Source organism: Lepidochelys kempii, chromosome 10, assembly GCF_965140265.1.
Source record: "Lepidochelys kempii isolate rLepKem1 chromosome 10, rLepKem1.hap2, whole genome shotgun sequence".
NCBI classification, from domain to species: domain Eukaryota; kingdom Metazoa; phylum Chordata; order Testudines; family Cheloniidae; genus Lepidochelys; species Lepidochelys kempii.
Genome location: NC_133265.1, coordinates 28,549,212 through 28,561,922, shown reverse-complemented (window position 1 = coordinate 28,561,922; position 12,711 = coordinate 28,549,212). Strand labels below are relative to the sequence as shown.

Sequence of the window (12,711 nt, the reverse complement as noted above, 5' to 3'; positions counted from 1 at the left end):
TTTAAAGTATTTGCAAAGCTACACCACTGCACATAGCTACAGAGTAAATGTACACTTTAGTTTTACTGTATGTGTCATAAATATAAAGGGAAGGGTAAACCCCTTTGAAATCCCTCCTGGCCAGGGGAAAGCTCCTCTCACCTGTAAAGGGTTAAGAAGCTAAAGGTAACCTCGCTGGCACCTGACCAAAATGACCAATGAGGAGACAAGATACTTTCAAAAGCTGGGAGGAGGGAGAGAAACAAAGGGTCTGTGTCTATCTGTAGTCGTCTTGGCCGGGGACAGAACAGGAATGGAGTCTTAGAACTTTTAGTAAGTAATCTAGCTAGGTATGTGTTAGATTATGATTTCTTTAAATGGCTGAGAAAAGAATTGTGCTGAATAGAATAACTATTTCTGTCTGTGTATCTTTTTTGTAACTTAAGGTTTTGCCTAGAGGGGTTCTCTATGTTTTTGAAGCTAATTACCCTGTAAGATATCTACCATCCTGATTTTACAGGGGGGATTTCTTTATTTCTATTTACTTCTATTTTTTATTAAAAGTCTTCTTGTAAAACACTGAATGCTTTTTCATTGTTTTCAGATCCAAGGGTTTGGGTCTGTAGTCACCTAGGCAAATTGGTGAGGCTTTTTACCAAACCTTGTCCAGGAAGTGGGGTGCAAGGTTTTGGGAAGTATTTTGGGGGGAAGGACGCGTCCAAACAGCTCTTCCCCAGTAACCAGTATTAGTTCGGTGGTGGTAGCGGCCAGTCCAAGGATAACGGGGGTAATATTTTGTACCTTGGGGAAGTTTTGACCTAAGCTGGTAAAGATAAGCTTAGGAGGTTTTTCATGCAGGTCCCCACATCTGTACCCTAGAGTTCAGAGTGGGGGAGGAACCTTGACAGTATGTCTGTCTGAAAACCTTATGACCCATCATTTAATTGTATATAGCACATTTCATCACAGGATCCGAAAGACTTTACACACAGATGATTCACAAACAGTTGTATTTATTCTATCAAAAGATAGAGTTAAAACATCATATTGTCCTCTAATTCCAAAAAATGGTGTTTGCCAGCCATGTGCAGTTAAAATAAATGGCCCACACAATATAGATAAAAGAACAGGAGTACTTGTGGCACCTTAGAGACTAACAAATTTATTAGAGCATAAGCTTTCGTGGGCTACAGCCCACTTCATCGGATGTCATTTTATGCATCCGATGAAGTGGGCTGTAGCCCACGAACGCTTAATAATTTGTTAGTCTCTAAGGTGCCACAAGTACTCCTGTTCTTTTTGCAGATACAGTCTAACACAGCTGCTACTCTGAAACCTGACAATATAGATAGTTTATCAAGAACAGTAAATTATAAAAAAAGAACTCAAGGGGAAAAAAGTTAGGGTACAGGCTGGTTGGTCTGATTGTACAATAGTCCTATAGTATCCTTGTTTTTCTTTTGTTTGTTTAAAACACCTTTTACCTTTCTGATTATGCATATTGATAGCCCTGGGATCAGTGCCGTAAGATGCAACTGTTACCATTTTAGCAAATGAGTTGATTGAGGCTTCTTGTTACCCCAATTAAATTAGGGTTTGGATATATTTTTAAAAATACCGAATACAATCTCCTTTCAGCCCTGACCACAATATTCCTTTATTACTCTTGAGGGAATTCTGTACAAAAAAATTGAAATTTCTTGTGAGCAATATTTTAAAATTCTGCATTTTTTATTTGTCAAAATAACACAATCATACCCTTGTCTAGTATCAGAGGGGTAGCCATGTTAGTTTGGATCTGTAAAAGCAGCAAAGAGTCTTGTGGCACCTTATAGACTAACAGACATATTGGAGCATAAGCTTTCGTGGGTGAATACCCACTTCATCGGATGCATGTAGTGGAAATTTGCAGAGGCAGGTATAAGTATGCAAGCAAGAATCAGGCTAGGGATAACGAGGTTAGTTCAATCAGGGAGGATGATGAACCTCTTCCAGCAGTTGAGATGTGAACACCAAGAGAGGAGAAACTGCTATTGTAGTTGGCTAGCCATCCACAGTCTTTGTTTAATCCTGAGCTGATGGTCTCAAATTTGCAAATAAACTGAAACTCGCCAGTTTCTCTTTGAAGTCTGGTCTTGAAAGTTTTTTTTGCTGCAGGATGGCTACCTTTAAATCTGCTATTGTGTGTTCAGGGAGGTTGAAGTGTTCTCCTACAGGTTTTTGTATATTGCTATTCCTAATATCAGATTTGTGTCCATTTATCCTTTTATGTAGGGATTGTCTAGTTTGGCCAATGTACATAGCAGAGGGGCATTGCTGGCACATGATGGCATATATTATATTGGTGGATGTGCAGGTGAATGAACCGGTGATGGTGTGGCTGATCTGGTTAGGTCCTGGGATGGTGTCGCTGGTGTAGATATGTGGGCAGAGTTGGCATCGAGGTTTGTTGCATGGATTGGTTCCTGAGTTAGAATTACTATGGTGCGGTGTGTGGTTGCTGGTGAGAATATGCTTCAGGTTGGCGGGTTGTCTGTGGGTGAGGACTTGCCTGCCTCCCAAGGCCTGTGAAAGTGAGGGATGGTTGTCCAGGATGGGTTGTAGATCACTGATGATGCATTGGAGAGGTTTTAGCTGAGGACTGTATGTCATGCCCAGTGGAGATCTGTTGGTTTCTTTCTTGGGCTTGTCTTGCAGCAGGAGGCTTCCGGGTACATGTCTGGCTATGTTGATCTGTTTCCTTATTTCCTCGTGTGGGTATCATAGTTTTGAGAATGCTTGATGAAGATCTTGTAGGTGTTGGTCTCTGTCTGAGGGGTTGGAGCAAATGCGGTTGTTCCTCAGCGCTTGGCTGTAGATAATGGATCATGTGGTGTGTCCGGGATGGAAGCTGGAGGCATGAAGGTAGGCATGAAGGTAGCAGTCAGTGGGTTTTCGGTATAGGGTGGTGTTAACGTGACCGTCACTTATTTGCACCGTGGTGTCTAGGAGGTTGACCTCCCATGTAGGTTGGTCCAGGCTGAGGTTGATGGTGGGGTGGAAGCTATTGCAATTGTGGTGGAATTCTTCCAGAGTTTCCTTCCCATGGGTCCAGATGATGAAGGTGTCATCAATGTAGCATAGGTAGAGAAGGGGCGTGAGTGGTCGAGAGCTGAGGAAGCATTGTCCTAGGTCAGCCATAAAAATGTTGGCATATTGTGGGGCCATGCGGGTGCCCATAGCAGTGCCACTGATCTGGAGGTATATATTGTCACCAAATTTGAAATAATTGTGTGTGAGGATCCCATTGTCTATTATTGTAGTAATTTACTTCAAAATACCTGTCAGCAAGTATGCTTGTAACAAAATAGACAACAAAAAAGATTCACAAAATGTTTTTGAAAATAATTTTGTACTATACATATAGCACATCTATATAGCTTCTGTCATAAATATAAAGGGAAGGGTAAACCCCTTTGAAATCCCTCCTGGCCAGGGGAAAGCTCCTCCCACCTGTAAAGGGTTAAGAAGCTAAAGGTAACCTCGCTGGCACCTGACCAAAATGACCAATGAGGAGACAAGATACTTTCAAAAGCTGGGAGGAGGGAGAGAAACAAAGGGTCTGTGTCTGTCTGTATGCTGGTTTCTGCCAGGGAGAGACCAGGAATGGAGCCTTAGAACTTTTACTAAGTAATCTAGCTAGGTATGTGTTAGATTATGATTTCTTTAAATGGCTGAGAAAAGAATTGTGCTGAATAGAATAACTATTTCTGTCTGTGTATCTTTTTTGTAACTTAAGGTTTTGCCTAGAGGGGTTCTCTATGTTTTTGATTCTAATTACCCTGTAAGATATCTACCATCCTGATTTTACAGGGGGGATTTCTTTATTTCTATTTTTTATTAAAAGTCTTCTTGTAAAACACTGAATGCTTTTTCATTGTTCTCAGATCCAAGGGTTTGGGTCTGTGGTCACCTATGCAAATTGGTGAGGCTTTTTATCCAACATTTCCCAGGAAAGGGGGGGGTGCAAGTGTTGGGAGGATTGTTCATTGTTCTTAAGATCCAAGGGTCTGGGTCTGTAGTCACCTAGGCAAATTGGTGAGGCTTTTTACCAAACCTTGTCCAGGAAGTGGGGTGCAAGGTTTTGGGAAGTATTTTGGGGGGAAGGACGCGTCCAAACAGCTCTTCCCCAGTAACCAGTATTAGTTTGGTGGTGGTAGCAGCCAGTCCAAGGATAACGGGTGTAATATTTTGTACCTTGGGGAAGTTTTCGACCTAAGCTGGTAAAGATAAGCTTAGGAGGTTTTTCATGCAGATCCCCACATCTGTACCCTAGAGTTCAGAGTGGGGGAGGAACCTTGACAGCTTCACAGTGAGCAAGAGGGACAGAGTCTCGCATGCCCATACCTGTCCTCCCACCCTGATCCAGGTGTGGAGCAAGCTGGGTCAGCCTGGCAGGATCCAATTGTAGAGGGGCTTTAGTGTGTGTGGGATCCAGTTGTGGGGTGAGGGTTCTGTGTGGAGCAATCTAGGTGCAGGCAGCTCGATGGGCGGCCTGGGTGTGGGGGCAGATCTGGATGCACGAGGGGTTGTTGGGTTCTAGGTGCAGGGGTAATGGGACTCTGTGGGAGGTTCCATGTGAAGGTGCTTGAGGCTGAGCAGGGGTCTGGGTGTGGGGCAATGGGGCTTGGCAGAGTGTGCTTGGGTGCATGTGGCTCAACAGAGGGGGTCCAGGTGCAGCTGGTTGGGGCTCAGTGGGGTGGGGGTCCAGGTGAGGAGAGCTCGGCAGGGTGGGGTGAATGCAGCTTCCTGCAGCTGGGTGAGGTTCCCGGAGGTGGATCTGACCCAGCCTGTGCATGGGAAGGGGAAGTCCCCCTCCCCGCCTGCACCCAGCTGGCACAAAGAGCTGGAGCCTGGCAACCATGAACCATCAGCTGGGGTGTCCCCAGTCCTGCCCCTATCCAACCTCAGGCGCACAATAGCAAGTCAGAGGGACAGAGATCCCAGTCCCGCACCTCAAGGTGGTGATTTATGTCTTCCCCAGCTGCTCCAGATGCTGCCCAGGAGGGGGCTGAATCCATTTTCCTGTGGAGAAAGAGTAAAATCTGCAGGGGAACATTAATAGTGCACTTGTGCAGTGGTGTAGAATTCCCCCAGGAGTACTTTATGTGATATAATTCACCAGCTTAAACTTTTTGTACAAAGCAGGTCATTCATGTTCCCGATAGCACGAGAAGCTCTATGCATCCCAACACACTAGGGGTATCATCTGGGAAAACATAAATTGTTAATTTATGTGGATGATATCCTAGTATTGACTGAAAATCCCATAACTATAGTTCTTCTGAATATCAACCTATAAAGTGAATTAATAAGTCAAATACTTTTAGTACTTAAAAATGAAAAATAAAAACATCTTTTTTGGATATTGAGAGAATAATAACACATAGTTTTCCTAGGAAATTATCAGAGGGTTATAATTAAGGACAATATGACTCCAAAAATAAAAATACAAGAAATACTATTAAAAGAATTAAAATATTCTGGTTACCAAAGCATAGTTGCTAACTTTCCAAAGAGAAAATCCTCCAAACACCTTTGCAGTGTGTGGAATGCTGGTCTATGGAAAGGTATCTGGATTCTGGTGAGTGAAATAATTATTTTTAATTATTAATATATTAATCATCAGGTCCTCCAAGTAGATAAAGTTTTCAGGTTGATCTCAAAGACATATCCTACCTGATGCAAAAATTAATGAATTTTCTCTTTCTCTGGCCTACATGGTGCATTATGAAGCCTCATCAGCATCTAATGATGCTGCATCTGCAAAAACAAAGAAACCCATTGTCAGCAGTGAAGAACAATGTGGTATGAATCCAGTGAGTAGAAACTGCAAGATTTGGGATCAGCTTTCCTGGTTGCCCAGTCTCACAGACCTCACGTAGCACTCACTTGTTTGGTAGCCTATCATACATTCCTGCAACACCCCTTGATTCGCATAGCATTTGCCTATAGTTTCATCTTCCAGCAGCATGGGGTAATTGTGGCAACTGCTGAGCAGGCCCTTGTATGACATCTTTGCCTCCCTTCTACTCCCACTGCTGGATCTTTGCCAGGACATAGTAGCTATGAGGAGGTGACAGCGGCAGGTGAAGGACTCAATAGTGGCCCAGGATCTTCTCAACCTACCCTCAACATGTTGCATCAGGATTCCCACATCATCATCCACCAGCAAATGCCCTTCCCTGCACCAAAGCAGCCACAGAAGCCTCATTTACCCATCCATATGCCCCCAGGCAACCAGCAACTAGGGACACCTCACTGCCCACTCATCTCCAGTAACACTATTAGTTCTTGGTTCCCACAACAACCTCAGAAACCCAGCAGTCCCACCTCACAAACCATCTTCCACTGTCCATTAGCCTCAGGCAACCTAGCCCCACAGTGCCAGGTACCTCCATACCCACCCACCCACAGCAACACCAAATGCCGAACAAGAACCAGGACAAGGCAACAGGCTAAATCTGTAATGTAGGCTCTGACTACCAAATATTGGGATGGATCACTTGGTGATTGGCGTGTTCTGTTCATTCCCCTGGAAGCATCTGGCATCAGAAGTCAGGATACTGGGCTAGATGGTCCATTGGTCTGACTCACTGTGGGAATTCTTATGTACAGTATGCACACCTGATTAAATGGCTTTTCTTTCATATTGCTCTTCAGGAAGGGTGAACTTAACAGGTGTCCTTGAGGTAGGATTTCTTGCTGCTTCTTTTCCATAAGACATAGCTGCAATCAGAGAGACTCTCCCTCTATGTTTTTTAGCTGAGGATTTGAAAAAAGTCTTGCAGAGGTGAAAAGGTTAGATTTCACACCTGAGGGAACTTCTAATTCGTCACTGTACCTTTAGCCATCAATTCCATTGGAAATAATGGTAGATCACAGTAATAGAGTTATGGAAGTAACTGTCTTACAGCATGTCAGTTTCACTACTGTACAAATGTGACTGGTACTCTGTAAATATCTCAGAATATATGACCCTCTAAATAAAGGAAATGGGCTTCAATTTTGCTGTATTTCTTTAACATTCTGTTGGAAATTGGTAGTGGGTTGTTGAATATTGTCATTGTAATTACACTGGTACAGTGGGAATATAACAGTAAGTAAATAAATAGAATCATATACACTGGATCTGCACAGAAAAAAATTAAAAAGCACAATAATTGAGGAAATATATTGGCACGAGCTAGGGTTAATTTGAGTTTTATTTTAACCTTCATATCAGATTGATGTGAGGGATCATACTTCAATGTCTATTTTAGGATAGCTAAATATAGAGGTAAGAAATAGTCCCTCCGAAATTTGCATGTCTGTACTTTCTGCTTTTTGGCTTATTTTAGTGTTTTCAGTGTAGTGATGATTTAATCTGAATAGCTAAAATAAATAAATAGTATCCATATGCTTCCCTTAATTTGCACAGAAACAGTATTTGTGGTGGGAATTTAATGATCAAAAATGTCTCTCGTTTTTTCAGTGAATTAACAACTCTGCTTCCATTCCAAGACACATAATCTGGAGCTTCCAAAGGGGGTTCACTTAGTTAATTTTTCACCAACTGTTGGTACACTGCTGAGCTAAGCATTCTTACTAGCAAAAAAAAAAAAAGTGATTATGTTGAGAGAGCCTGTTTTTCTTTTAAGATTTAAAGTTTTTTGTTTGGTAAATTATAGCTCTTGGGATCCTCAGCATGCAATTTCAGCACTAGAGTCATTTTACATCCTATTGATAGTACACTGATTTGCTTTATTGTGTTTGACAAGCAAAACTGTCTATTCCTTGCACAGCAGCAATGTGGCACAGAGCCATGCTGAACTTTATGTAAATTAAGTACAGGATATAAACAATATCGGTCAACTGTTCCCTGATTTTTGCACCAGAAATTATGTCTGTCTCTCTCACTCGTCTCTATTATTGACCCTTACAAAAGATGGGATACTTAAAAAATAAAAATGGAAAATCTGAAGGTCCAGTTTCAAAACTACAAATATAGATAGTCTTTATTTTCATGTAATGTCTCTGATTTGAATGACTATCAGTGCAGACCTATATCAGACTGGGGTGTTCCTGCACATGTAAAAAGTTACATCTTTGAGCAGGACTAAAACTACACCATATGTTCAACTGCAATACTGAATCTACTAAAAATGAAAGTAGATTCAAGTTCTAGCACAACCTACAAGCTGAACGTCTCAGGTCCTGACTAGATGATTTAGTGATCCCTTTTGACATTAAACTCTATGACTCTGTGACCTCCCAAGTGAGTAATCTGGGGTGGGTCTGTGTAAGTCTCTCCTGTTGGAGTCTTTCCACTTTTTATAAAATACTTAAATAATCATTGGGGCAGAAGCTGGAACCTGCATCTCCTCTCTCCCAGGTGAGGCACTAACCAACTAGGCTGCAGAATCAGTCTCACTTTATGAGCCAACGAATATTGAATGATTTAATGCCAACAGGGATACTTTCAACAGGACCACCACCACCACCCCTTTCTGTGTTTTGTGCGGGGCCTGGTCTTGTAGGTGGTCTCTGAGCATGCCTACCAGATTAGGCAGGGGATGGCCTAGTGCATGAATCCCACTGGTTACAGTGCTTGGGTATGAACTATGTGCTGGGTGTCAGGATTTAGGCTGCTTTGTGAATGTCCACCAGCAGATTTATATCAGTGAAAATATAGGCTTCTAGGGAATTTAGGCACCCTATAGGGTTAGGTGGCAGGTGAGTGAGGGTTTTGAGGATCTACATTTTAGCGTTAGGCACCTAAATACCTTTGTGAATCTAGCCCAAGATCTTTTGTCTCAAGGGTCAAAATAATTTCTGCTTAAAAAAATTGTATGTGGCTTGCAAGCTGTGTTACCTAGGGTGTTTGCTGATGGCATTGAACCACTAGCCTGTCAGAAGACCAGTAGCTTAAATTTTCAGGCCAGTTATAAGTCAATTTTTAAATAAATAACCTTCCACCTGTACTTGTGTATGTGAGAGAGAGATGGAAGCCAGCAATGTTAATAGCATCTATATGCTCCATTAATGATTACTGGGTTTTTTTCCCGTTTTCCTCTGCATTCATCTTTGTTTTTCTGTGCCCTGAACATCGTTCTTTGCCTGCAGCTGTCTAGTTGCAGCCCTCAATCTCTCCAGACAAGAGAGAACTTTTCTAGTATCCTCCATCTCCCAGGTGCAATGGGAATGATTAGCCAAGTCATCTGTTCACCCCAAAACTGTTCGTGAAAATCTATCTATTAGTTTATCCTGTGTAACTGTAAAAGGTTTCCTTCACTGCACAAATTAAAACAAACAAACCATCCACACATGGGGTAAAACCTGTTATTTTCCCAGCAGGAAGATAATTTTTGCTGAGTTCCTTTTGCAGAGCCAAAGTCCTTCTGTAAAGCCTTACAGGTGAATGAGCTGCAGCCCTGACAAACATGAATCAGCACTTGATCTCCAACAGGTAAAATCTTTTACCCTCCGAAGAAACTTTTAACCTTGAGACTAAACACACAGACATTTTATGCCGAAAACAAATGTTTTAACTAGTGATGGTGTCAAGGTTCCTCCCCCACTCTGAACTCTAGGGTACAGATGTGGGGACCTGCATGAAAAACCTCCTAAGCTTATCTTTACCAGCTTAGGTGAAAACTTCCCCAAGGTACAAAATATTCCACCTGTCGTCCTTGGATTGGCCGCTACCACCACCAAACTAATACTGGTTACTGGGGAAGAGCTGTTTGGACGCGTCTTTCCCCCCAAAATACTTCCCAAAACCTTGCGCCCCACTTCCTGGACAAGGTTTGGTAAAAAGCCTCACCAATTTGCCAAGGTGACTACAGTCCCAGACCCTTGGATCTTAAGAACAATGAACAATCCTCCCAACACTTGCACCCCCCCCCTTTCCTGGGAAATGTTGGATAAAAAGCCTCACCAATTTGCATAGGTGACTACAGACCCAAACCCTTGGATCTGAGAACAATGAAAAAGCATTCAGTTTTCTTACAAGAAGACTTTTAATAAAAATAGAAGTAAATAGAAATAAAGAAATCCCCCCTGTAAAATCAGGGTGGTAGATATCTTACAGGGTAATTAGCTTCAAAAACATAGAGAACCCCTCTAGGCAAAACCTTAAGTTACAAAAAAGATACACAGACAGAAATAGTTATTCTATTCAGCACAATTCTTTTCTCAGCCATTTAAAGAAATCATAATCTAACACATACCTAGCTAGATTACTTACTAAAAGTTCTAAGACTCCATTCCTGGTCTATCCCCGACAAAGACAGACTATAGACAGACACACAGACCCTTTGTTTCTCTCCCTCCTCCCAGCTTTTGAAAGTATCTTGTCTCCTCATTGGTCATTTTGGTCAGGTGCCAGCGAGGTTACCTTTAGCTTCTTAACCCTTTACAGGTGAGAGGAGCTTTCCCCTGGCCAGGAGGGATTTCAAAGGGGTTTACCCTTCCCTTTATATTTATGACAGATGGGCATTCTGCAAAAGGTTCAGTTTAGATATGTATGCAGAAGTTTGGATTCTCATCTCAAGCAACCAGACCCATCTTCAACCTGCCTCTCACACAAGCCCATCCTCACAGCATGGGCTGGCTACTACTGCTGCCACTCTGTAGACTTCCTTTTGGGTGTGTTCTTAAGCCACCATGCTACTCCATCGCCACTGTGACCAAGGCGATTCCATTAGCATGTATGAAAAGGAGGTAGCTAAGTCCACCAATATTAAAATATAGTTTCTGTGCATAGGTAGAATTGTTTTTCTGGGGAGTTGATGGTCTACTTGAGACCTTGAAATGTTTTGGGAGATATGGGAGGATTAATGTTTGAAAATAAAGGGTAATGTACATCAGGAAGTAATATAAATTCATTCCCATAACTGTATATAATTGTATATAAGTCATAGACTCCAAACATTGATTTTTGGTTTTATTTTTTCTTATTCATTTCTTTTCTCTTCCTAATTTGATTAGAGCTTTCATTTTCTAAAATGCTTTCCATTTCAAAGAGTTTATTTTTATTTGCATTTCCCGCTCCCACCCCCATTTTTGTTTTTGCAACGTTATGGCTTTCTTTATTAGTTTATTACACAAACATAGACACAGTGATGATAAAACAGCAATAGAGTTGGTGATGACATTGAAAAAATTGCAAGAAATGAAAAGTAGAATATATGAGTGGGTGAATAAACTTGCACACAGCTTACAAAAAAGGTGACAAAAATGTCTTCAGTTTGAAAGATTCTGCTGGGTAGGTCAATTCCCTATTCTTTAAGGCCCTTGGTTCAGCAAGACACTTAAGCACATGCCTAATTTTAAGCATGTGAGTAGTGCCATTGAAACACACCTGAAGTTAGGCACAAATCTCAAATTGAAGACTATTACCAGTTAGGAGTAATAACTCTCAAAATGAAAGACAGGATTTGAGTTGTTTAATCTAGATTTGTTGTTTAAAATATTTGTACAATATTTTAATACTTCCCATGCTGTGAAGAAATAAAGATAGACATTAACCTTTATGCTCCTGCAGTACAATCTCTACCTGTGCCCATCTCCTGTTCTCTCAGCTTGTTTTTCTCCCTTGATCTCTATCCTGTCATCGTGCTATCTGACCTCCTCACAACTGATTATGTTGTTCAGAAATTCCTGAATTCCACTGGGTAATAAATATTTCCCAGTGCTGGCCTTTTTTTCATTCTGTGTACCAGCTTTCTGAAACTATTTATTTCCTGCTGACAAGAAGAGAATTGACAGATGCCTATGAAAGCTATTAAGTAATAATGGCATTAACTTTAAAGGAATCTAAACTGATATATGAACATAAAGATAAAAAATAGTCATGTTTTCAAAATGTGGAAGATTGTATTTGTGCAGAATCAGTCGGGCATAGTATGTACCCTGTGCTGATTCACATGTACACTAAAGCTATGGATCTATAGTTCAATCCAAATGGATAGACCCTTGCATCTAGGTAAAGCCCTATTACCTTCACTAGGCCTCTCTGTGGGTGCCAGGAGGTTGCCCAAATAGATCTAAGTAGATCTGGGTGACACTTGAGTTTCACGCCATATAACTTCATATAACTTGAGTGCCTTGATGTTATTTAGAGAATTGTATACACAATTTTGCAGTGTCAAATTTGTCTACTCAGCTAACTGAAAAACTGCACACTCATTACAAAGTTGATAGTAATATTTAAATGCTCATCATTTTCTGTTAACTCTTGATTTACTTTTATTTTTATTAATCTCTTTGTGAGTTTTAAATATTTTTGGCAAAACCTTCAGAATTAGTAAAAGAAAATTTAGCTAGTTTTAAATGGCCTGGTTATGATGAATATTGAAAATATGGCATTTGATTTTTGACTTTGTCATTAGCAGCACATAATTACCAATATTTATCCATTGTATTTTGGTGCAAACCATTTACACAAAAATATAACCAATTCCTTATACAGTAATTTTATATTGGGTGATATGAATTGTTAGTGTATATTTTTGAAAGTGAATTTGCTTTTTATGAAAGGAAAAATTGGCATCCTTAACCTTATCGACACCCTTATCCTTCAGGACATAAGCCATCCTCTAATAGGGTGTAGGAAAAGACTTTCCCCATGGACAGATTATTCCAAACTTCAGGATTTCTTCCACTTTCTTCTGAAACAGCTGGTACTCCAGTGTTAAAGGTAGGATACTG

At 41.0% G+C, this 12,711-nt stretch overlaps 1 protein-coding gene across 13 annotated transcripts in view; it reads left to right on the top strand.

Annotated features, from left to right (window-relative positions):
• Positions 1-12,711, top strand: part of RBFOX1 (RNA binding fox-1 homolog 1) — a 2,436,731-nt gene that overhangs the window by 1,264,250 nt on the left and 1,159,770 nt on the right. The gene's annotated exons all lie outside the window — the stretch shown is intronic.